Source organism: Engraulis encrasicolus, chromosome 12 (assembly GCF_034702125.1).
Source record: "Engraulis encrasicolus isolate BLACKSEA-1 chromosome 12, IST_EnEncr_1.0, whole genome shotgun sequence".
Classification (NCBI taxonomy): Eukaryota; Metazoa; Chordata; class Actinopteri; order Clupeiformes; family Engraulidae; genus Engraulis; species Engraulis encrasicolus.
The window spans coordinates 7,403,829-7,412,895 of record NC_085868.1 but is presented as its reverse complement, the minus strand read 5'-3'; the positions used below and the strand labels follow the sequence as shown (position 1 = coordinate 7,412,895).

General features: G+C 42.5%; 1 long non-coding RNA gene across 1 annotated transcript; it reads left to right on the top strand.

Moving 5' to 3' along the window:
* The first annotated feature begins 2,551 nt into the window (after positions 1–2,551).
* On the top strand, positions 2,552–3,937 carry LOC134460020 (uncharacterized). The gene is made up of 2 exons (XR_010036951.1): positions 2,552–2,800; positions 3,655–3,937. It is a non-coding gene; the product is annotated as an uncharacterized LOC134460020 (long non-coding RNA).
* The last annotated feature ends 5,130 nt before the right edge of the window (positions 3,938–9,067 follow it).

Genomic DNA, 9,067 nt, shown 5'->3' with positions numbered 1-9,067 from the left:
ACAGGATCCTCGTACGCTATGGACAGTTTGGACGTTCGCCTTGGATGAGATAAGGTAGGCAACTTTGGTTGTTTACCGTTTACTGTGAAGGAATCAGACTTATCACTGTGACTGTGGACCTTCAAAATAGCAATCGCTGGGAAAACTCTTGTGAACAAACTGGTTGCCTATACGTTACGTTCAAATATTATCAAATGTATTGTCAGTCTGTAATAATCTGACATATCTTGTGCAGTAGATGGGCTTTGGCTAGCTTGTTAGCGAAACTCCGGTGATGGCTTTGCATGCTCTCAAATAATGACAAAGCTTGTGGGGAGCAGGATATTTTTTTTCCTCGAAAGAAAATGTTGCAAACTTGCATGTTGCGATGTGTTGCAAACTTACGATGGCACTGTAACGTGCTCCTGAAATGTCAGTGACTGGCAAATTATAGGCTAGTTGCCTACAGCCAAAATGAAGTCACTGGTCACAGACAAGTATTTTAACCTAGTAGTAGCATAATTATATTAATTATTTGTGAAATTGGGCTCTGGAAGTCGTGTCATGAATTATCTGAGCGTGGCACGTTGATGCAATGCTGTCCGTGCTTTTAGTCATAAGGACAAAGCATTATCTTACCATCAGAGTTGGCTAACCTAGGCTATGCCATAATTCATAGACTAGCCTAATTATGCTAGTAGTTGCTAGAGGATGGGATCGGCGTAAACCACTGGCGAGCATATTTATAATGGTAACTGAACGTTGTTCTTTTCCCTAATAACAACCCTCGTGAAAGAGTTCATTTCTTCCCTAAACCTCTCAGTTGAAGCTTGCCGACACGGCACGTTTTGTGTAAGCTTAGTTGTTAGAATTTGTGTACTTTTGGAAACAGTCTTGGATCCGCTCGTGGGACCAGAGGTTGTGGTAAATAAATTGGTAACAGAACAAAGTTTGCCTTGTGCTTGTCATGAGCTTTTCGTGTGCGTCTAAAAGACTGCACGTTGTTATGTTGCTTATCAACTTCATTTCAGTGAGAATGAAGTGGGGTAGTTTTCGCTTCGTTGGACAACGCAGCATCTGTAAATGATGCGCCACAACGTCCATATTTTCAGACTGTACCCAGAGTACCCAGACTTCTGCAGTGGGTTGCACCAGCTGGTCATAATTTCCAACGTGAGCGTAAATTGTGCCTATGTTCGAGCATACAGACGAGTAAAAAAAAGTTGCACTTTGCATATAGTTTTAAAACTGAATGAGATGGCTGTCAGGAAGATAGAAAACAAATTTAAAACATGGGTCATAAAACCGGGATGGTGGTGATCCCATCTCGGAATGGCATTGTAAATCGCCCGTATCTTGGTTAGAAAGAGACCGTATATTTTCATTAGCCTACGAAATACAGTTTAACCCCCCTTTTTAGCGACAGGATAAGCACAAGGAAACGCAGGTTGGTAGACTGCTGCAAATCGTGTAATGTAGGCCTATGCTAGTGTGTTGAGATGTTGCTGGTTAGCCAGCAGACTTGACAGACGGCGTGAAGCCAAATTGTTGGACATAGTGTAGGGCTATGTTTCACAAACATAACTCCAGAATTGTTACGACTGCTTTATTCGGACTGCCGTCCGATTCATCCCTTTGTGTCGCTAAATATTTGACTGCTTACTGCCGTGACAACAAGGCCTACCAGCGTGCAGAAGTTAGGGGGGGAAAGTCACAACATTCATAGCATAGGCCTACAAACCAGCAATGGGCTGCAATTTATTATAAAGTTGATATTAGGATTCATATCAGAGGATAAATTATGTTGGACTGTTTCGTTGCCCTCTCATTTGGGTTTTGCTGTGAACAAATGAATGACCGCTGTCCTTGGTGCTAGCGCTTTGTGATAGCGCTGCGTCTTCCCCCAAATCATTCCCTAGCCTTCCGCCACTGTTCTAGAACTAAGTAGAATGATCCGCTGCACAAATACAATTTTCTTTCTGACGTAATATTCTGCTGAAAATGGCTGCGCCCATGGCTAGTTGTAAAAAAAAATATGGGAGTGCAAGGCTACGGGTTAAAAATGTAAAAAAGATGAGAAATCGATTTTTGGGGACATGTGTCATCAAAAATAGGAAAATTTAAAATTTCCGACGTTTTCCTTTAAGTGGGCCAAGGAACACTGCATATGATATAATTTTGAAAATCAACATGGCTTCAGGTGGGGTTCGAACACTCAATCTCCATATCTCTAATCCAGCAGCATACATTCCCATTATGCCAAGCAGCTAGCTGTCATGCACAGTCCAGCAAGACTATATCACATTGCATTGAAGAGCTGAACAATAGACTTCTAGAATGGCTGCTGGCACCTGCTCGTTAAGAATAGAATCTTGAGACAGTGGCAGTTAAGATGGAACCCTTCATTGGGAGCACCTGTTCTGATACTAACTGACAGTTAGTATTGAGCCTTAAAGACGAAGGGAAACGGCCGTTCCAACTGTTGTCGTTCAGAATTCTCCTGAGTGGAGCACGACTTTACACGAGTTTACACGAGTGAATAAAGTGAATCTGATTGGTCGTTTATCAAGAGGGCGGGATTGTTGAGGCGGAGAAGGTGCGCAAGCAAGTTTGATTGTGGCCGGTTTCTCTTAGCAACGGGCCAACGCCAACGACGCTGTCAAGAAGGAACGCGACATGGAAGAGGCCGCCAGGGTGGAAGAAACTTTCTCTGTAGAAGGCATATGACCATAATGTCTGAGCCCTTGCCTCGTCGCAACGCTAGTACGCCAGCCGAAGACACAGACGTCCAACCCCGTGAACACTGGAACGTAACTCAATGGTAAAGTATTAAAGAATGAGATTTCTATTAGACTTTAGCCATGTTAGCTACACTGCTCAGTTCGTGCTGCAGTCAACTGCTTTCTACATGTTTCGATCTGATAACCTACACTTCCCCTGTCTAAAATGTCAGCAACAAGCGTTTAACATGCCGTTGTTAATATGGTGAAGCATGTTGCATGTCAAATAGTATAACCAGACAGGGCAAAGTGTTGATGGTCCTATCAACCAGATACTCAGATCAAAGAGCATCGACAGAGGTTGTCGATGAAAACCTACACGCATAACATAGGCTACATACCGTAAACGTCGAGGGGAGGGGGGAATCATAGATGACCATACATGGTGAGGTGATAAGAAAGTAAGCATAGCAGACAAACCAAGGCATCCAAAATGGCAAAATACACTATTGTTTGGTAAGTTACTTTGTGACATGTTGCTGTATTGGAAACAGTTTTTCAAGCGGTATTACAAAGTGTTCCTCTGCCCTCTGTCAGTTTCGGTAGGCCTACACTGAGAGTCCATGATTACTGTGCCATGGTGCCTTTGGTGTTAGTTACTCTAAGACTTAGTTATTACACACTGTTGCAAATTGGTCATTGATGTTTTTAGTGGCAAACATATCAGGGTGGTGTATGTTAATGTCACAACATGATTCAAATGCTCTTTTGTTGAATCATCTACTGGATTGTTTAAAATATTATTTTGTACATTTCAAAGTAAGTAATTTACATAATTAATATAATATGGTACAAGCTGTGATTACATCACCTGACCTCTGCCACAAAAAAATGTCATTGACCCATATGCTGTAAACAACATTTTTCTAATGTTTTGTTTTCTGATCTATTACAGGTGGAGCTTTCCCATGACCAAGAGATGAACGCTAAACTTGATAGTTTTTTTTTCCTCCTCCTTCCTGCCTGCACTGTGCTAAGAAAGTCAGTATACAAAACAAAGGATTGCATTTCACAGATTTCTTTATTACAATTTCTGGGAGAAATGATGTATGAATTGTACAATACAATATATAATAAATAATATCATTTAGTACAATAAGACGATATCATGAATATAATGTACATTTGAAACATGACAGATTTGTACAAATAAACATCAATTCAATTTATGTTTCCTATTTCACTTGTGACTGAGAATTTTTCAGAAAATCAGAATAATGGGCCTTGGAAGTTTGTTAACATTGCACTCACAGCCCACATCTGGTTAACAGAGCCTACTAGTGTCATGGGTATGACGCCATCAAATATGTGTAACTCTTTTATTCTCCTTATCGCACGTTCAACATGAATACAGAGTCTTGCGATTGTTTGTGTTTCTGTGACTTCATCTGCACTGAAAGTGCCACTTGGGCCTAAAAAGGGTGGAGTCACAAGGGAGACATTTAATTTTGATAGCATTTCCTTAATCAGAAACCCTTTGTCTGCCATGACTTAAATCGCCTTCTTCAAGCATTGCTAGGATGCCGGACAATTCTGTAATCTCCTTCTCGGATATGGAGCCTGTGTACAGGTCACTAACGAATGACACCTCACCAGACGGGGCAATTCCAATCAGGCCTTTGAAAGTTGGGTTGTCCTTGTAATGGGAATAGATTTCGGAGTTAAGTACCTTCGAACTAGGCGTTTGCACATATATTTCTGTACAGTCTAGAATGACTCTGGTGTCTGGGTAAGTGTTTTGAAAACAAGTAGGCATACATTCATCTACTCCTAACATGAAGTATAGATAGTTAGCCCAGGTGACACAGATTCTGCTCACAGTTGACTGTGACACACCAAAGTGCACTGCTCAGCAAAACCCTGTCTGAGACGACAGAGGAAGAGAAAGAACTGGTTCATAATTGCTAGTTTATGGATATTAAATGCCTTTCTGATGACCTGTACCTCTGTTTGTGTAGGCCTTTGAGCCTGACTCCATCCAACCATGCCTGTGGCTGTGGGCTGTAGAGCCATATATACAGCTTTAAAGGTGGCATAGTCTGGGAATCCTGTGTAAAATGACATGACAATGGAATCTCGACACACTGAACACTTTATCTTAAAGTTGTGCTATTAACTTGTCTGGCTCAATGATGTGCTTGCGAGCCGCCTCAAGTTGTCTCTGGCCTCTGGTGGTGGAACAGCATAATCATGGTACGGGACAACACCATTAGTTGTGATCAAACTGCCAATTCCTAACTGATATAAAACTGGATGCAGTAATGAATTACAAACTATGGTGCAACTAAATACAATTCATTAACATACCTCAAGGCATCCCTTCTCTCATCAGGCTGGTTTTCATCCACCTCCATGGAATCCGTACTGAAAAAGAAACAGGAGAGGAGGACAGGAGAGTCATAATATACACAGGGCAGCCATGGCCAAGTGGTGGGGTAGCCGTGGCCTAGAGAGTTGGTCTTTCAATCTAGGGGTTGCAGGTTTGAATCCCCCTGTCCTCTCCCTACATCTCCATGGCTGAAGTGCTCTTGAGAAAGGCACCTGACCCCACATTGCTCCAGGGACTGTAACCAATAACCTGAATAATAAGCAAATAACTGTATGTCGCTTTGAATAAAATGAAAGTGCCAGCTAAGTGAAATGTAATATTACATCACAGTTTGAAATCTTTGGCTCATGACTCAGGAGGACATGATCAATGCAAACAAATATATCTCCAGCATATGCATTAATTCTCTAAGTCTTTTGTCTCAAATGTATTCATATGGCAACCTATTCTCTTTTTTTAAGACATGTGCGTTTTGAATATTGACTGAACAAACTAACCTCGGTCTACGAATGATGATTCTCCTCTTTGGCCTCTCTGAAGTCCAGGCGAACAGCATGCTTTATAAGCGTTGTGATTCCACAGGCGGACTTCACAAAGCACTGCTTCTCAAAGTGCTCAGAGCAAACCTTGGTCTCAGCGTTGATCTGTAACCATAAATACCAGGATGTATGTATTTTAGTTTGTTAGCAAAACAACTTGATTTAGGCATTAGTATGCTATAAATACTGGTTCTGGTAGCACACCATTAGTGGCCATCGGATCGCTTACCACAACAATTGAAAGCATAATCTTGAAATAGTGATCTGGAAATATCATATAAATGTAGCGTTGTGTAATTACGCATTCATATTTTCATTTATTTCATCGAGGCATTCGCTTCATTAGGCGAGTCATGACAAGTTTGGCGAGCTAGCTTATTTGTGCTAGCTAATGCGTGACAGTCAATGATGTGACTGGACATAATTACGCATCTTACCTTGAAATATGGACCAGATTCCCTCTTGATGTGATCTATCCATTCACGCCGAAGTGCCTGCCCTTTGAGGAAACGGTGGAAAGTCTGTCCTGTGTCCACAGTAGGATTTTTTTTTCTCTTTGAGATTTGGGCACACAACAGTGAGGCTCCATTACAGCTGGGTGTGTAGCCGAGTGTACGGCTGGTCCTGAAGTGTACCCCTCGACGTCTTTAGAAGGTTCCGGGTGAATTATTAACCGTTGCGTATATTAGCTGCGACATATGAATCAAGATGCTATGACCCAAAAAAATGATTGACGTGATATGATTGGCCGAATTTAGGTGTACAAGCTGACGTATAATTAACTGGCCGGCATTAGATAACGAAAATAGAAACACAGATTTGAACACGGGATTTAGTTTAAAAAAAAATAAAAATCGAAATTTTGGACAATATCGTCTGATAAAGAGTACTTTTATGTACATATTTAAGCCGGAATGATTTGACATTTAAATTTGATTTCCCTACGTCTTTAAGCAGAGGCCAGAATGAGAATGAGTTTTTTGTCTTTACAATATCGTTGTAAAAAAACTAAAAGGAGTTGGCACGTGTCCTTTTCACAGATCGGAGTCATGCTTGTGATCTCTCTAACAGTCTTTGAATGAAGTTTATAGGTTAAATGGTTCGGCACAAATGGACCTCCGTGTGGGACATGCGCTGATCTCTTGAAAAATGCATTTTTGGAAAGACTGGGATTCTCCATAGACCCAGGACTGTTTTTTTTACAAACCTGCCATTTAAAAAGTATTGGGAGTTGGGAGATGAAACTTTGACAATTTGGAGACATCCCATAGAGCTCGCTAACAACGCGTCAACTAAACTTCTAGGTGAAAGTGTTGATGTTTTATGACCGAAAAAGCCTCCTACACTCTAATCTCTAGAGTGGCGGAACTTTGGTTCATGAAGGTTCCACCATAGTTTTCAATGGGGACCCAGGCTTTCACAAAATCGCCAAAAACGGGAAAACGACAAGAGACACGGAGAAGCCTATAACTATACGCGATCTCCAAGCCGAGCCGGTCGTTTTAGTGTTTGAACGGTGTCTCTATCTCGAAAGGCCTAGGAGGAGATCCATTTTCTATTTTTACTGCCCCTGCACAAGAACGATAAATAAATAGATAAATAAAGAAACAGGACTTAGAGATTACTATAATCGGGCCTTGCTCTGCAAGGGCCATGCTCTGCATGGTCCTTGCTCCGCAAGCCCGCTTAATAATAATAAAACAGGACTTAGAGATTACTATAATCGGGCCTTGCTCTGCAAGGGCCATGCTCTGCTCCGCAAGCCCGCTTAATAAAAGAGATCAGGTAGGTACAGAGAGAATCAGGTGAGCCATATGGAGAGAGGAAAGACAGACATCATCAAGAGAGAAAAAGAGGAGGAATAAAGAGAGAAGGAAATCAGGTAGGTGTCAAGACTGACAGATGATGAGAGAAGAATGGAGTACATAGAAGAGAGAGCGAGAAAGAGAGAGGGAGGATGTATAGAGAATGAATGAGATCGGGGAGGTGCAGAGAGAGTCAGGTCTGACATATGGAGAGAGAGGAGACTGGCATCATTACGTATCAGCAAAGACAGACTGCTTGTGTTCCAGTCAGATAGATGTGTGTGTGTGTGCGGGCGTGCGCGCGCACGTGTGTGTGTGTGTGTGTGTGTGTGTGTGTGTGTGTGTGTGTGTGTGTGTGTGTGTGTTTGTGTTTGTGTGCGTACGTACATACATGCGTGCGTGTGTAAGTGTGTGTGTGCATACGTGCGTGTGCGCTGGGAGAGTATTCTATCCTTTCCTTGTGTGTGTGCGCGCGTGTGTGTGTGTGTGTGTTTACATTGGAAGAAAGGAAGTGTACTCTCTTCTGTGCTGCGGTGTGCCAGGTGGATTTGCCTGTGATCCACCTGGCGGAGACGGAGATGTGTCTGGCTCTGGGCTGCTGTTCTAAAGGGTTACTTATTTATCTCCTGCGCACAGCAGCTGTCTTTGAAAGTGTGTGTGTGTGTGTGTGTGTGTGTGTGTGTGTGTGTGTGTGTGTGTGTGTGTGTGTGTGTGTGTGTGTGTGTGTGTGTGTGTGTGTGTGTGTGTGTGTGTGAGTGAGTGAGTGAGAACGAAAGGGAGAGAGAAAGAAAGAGAGAGAGAAAGGCAGAGACAGAGAGAAAAATCAGGTAGTGAGAATGAGAGAGGGGGGGGGAGAAAAATAAAAAGAGGGAGGAGCACTCAGAGATCTGAAGGAGAGAGCTTCACAAAATAAACACAGCAACAGGGCAAAACCATAAAACTCTGTACTTTCATCTGTGCTTTTAACATGAAGCAATGTTTAAATACACAAGAATTTAACACTAGTCAACCCAGCATAGCCAATGACGCTGCAGTGCACAACATAAGCAATACAGAACACTTAACACAACATCGCTACACACCGTACAGTGCAGTGCCACACACTCTCTCTCTCTAGGTCGTCCTCAGACGAGCCTTCCATCATTGCTTCGAGTCATCCCGATTCTCCATTCATCTTTTCAATTCGCTGGTACTCTGGGTTCATACGTCCTTCTTGCGTCCTTCTTGTGCAATCCACCATGTTATATAAACAACATTACACACACACACACACACACACACACACACACACACACACAAACACAGTAAACAAGGGTCGTACAGAGTGGAGCTTCAGCCATTTCTCGAACTCTGTACTGTAAGGAGACTGTATCCAAGGGCAGTTCTTGCTGCTGTGTAAATCAATCAGGTCAGATCTATGAAAACACATAAGCTACTGTATCACAATCTGCACAGACGTCTACTGCATGGAGTACAGTGCAGTAGAGCAGTGTTTCCCAACCAGGGGTACGTGTACCACTAGGGGTACGTGAGCACATCTCAAGGGGTACGCGGAAAAATGTAATAATAACAAATATATTGAGTGTAGTCACATTGGAATAGAGGAACAGAGCCTGAATGAGGGCGAGGAGGTAC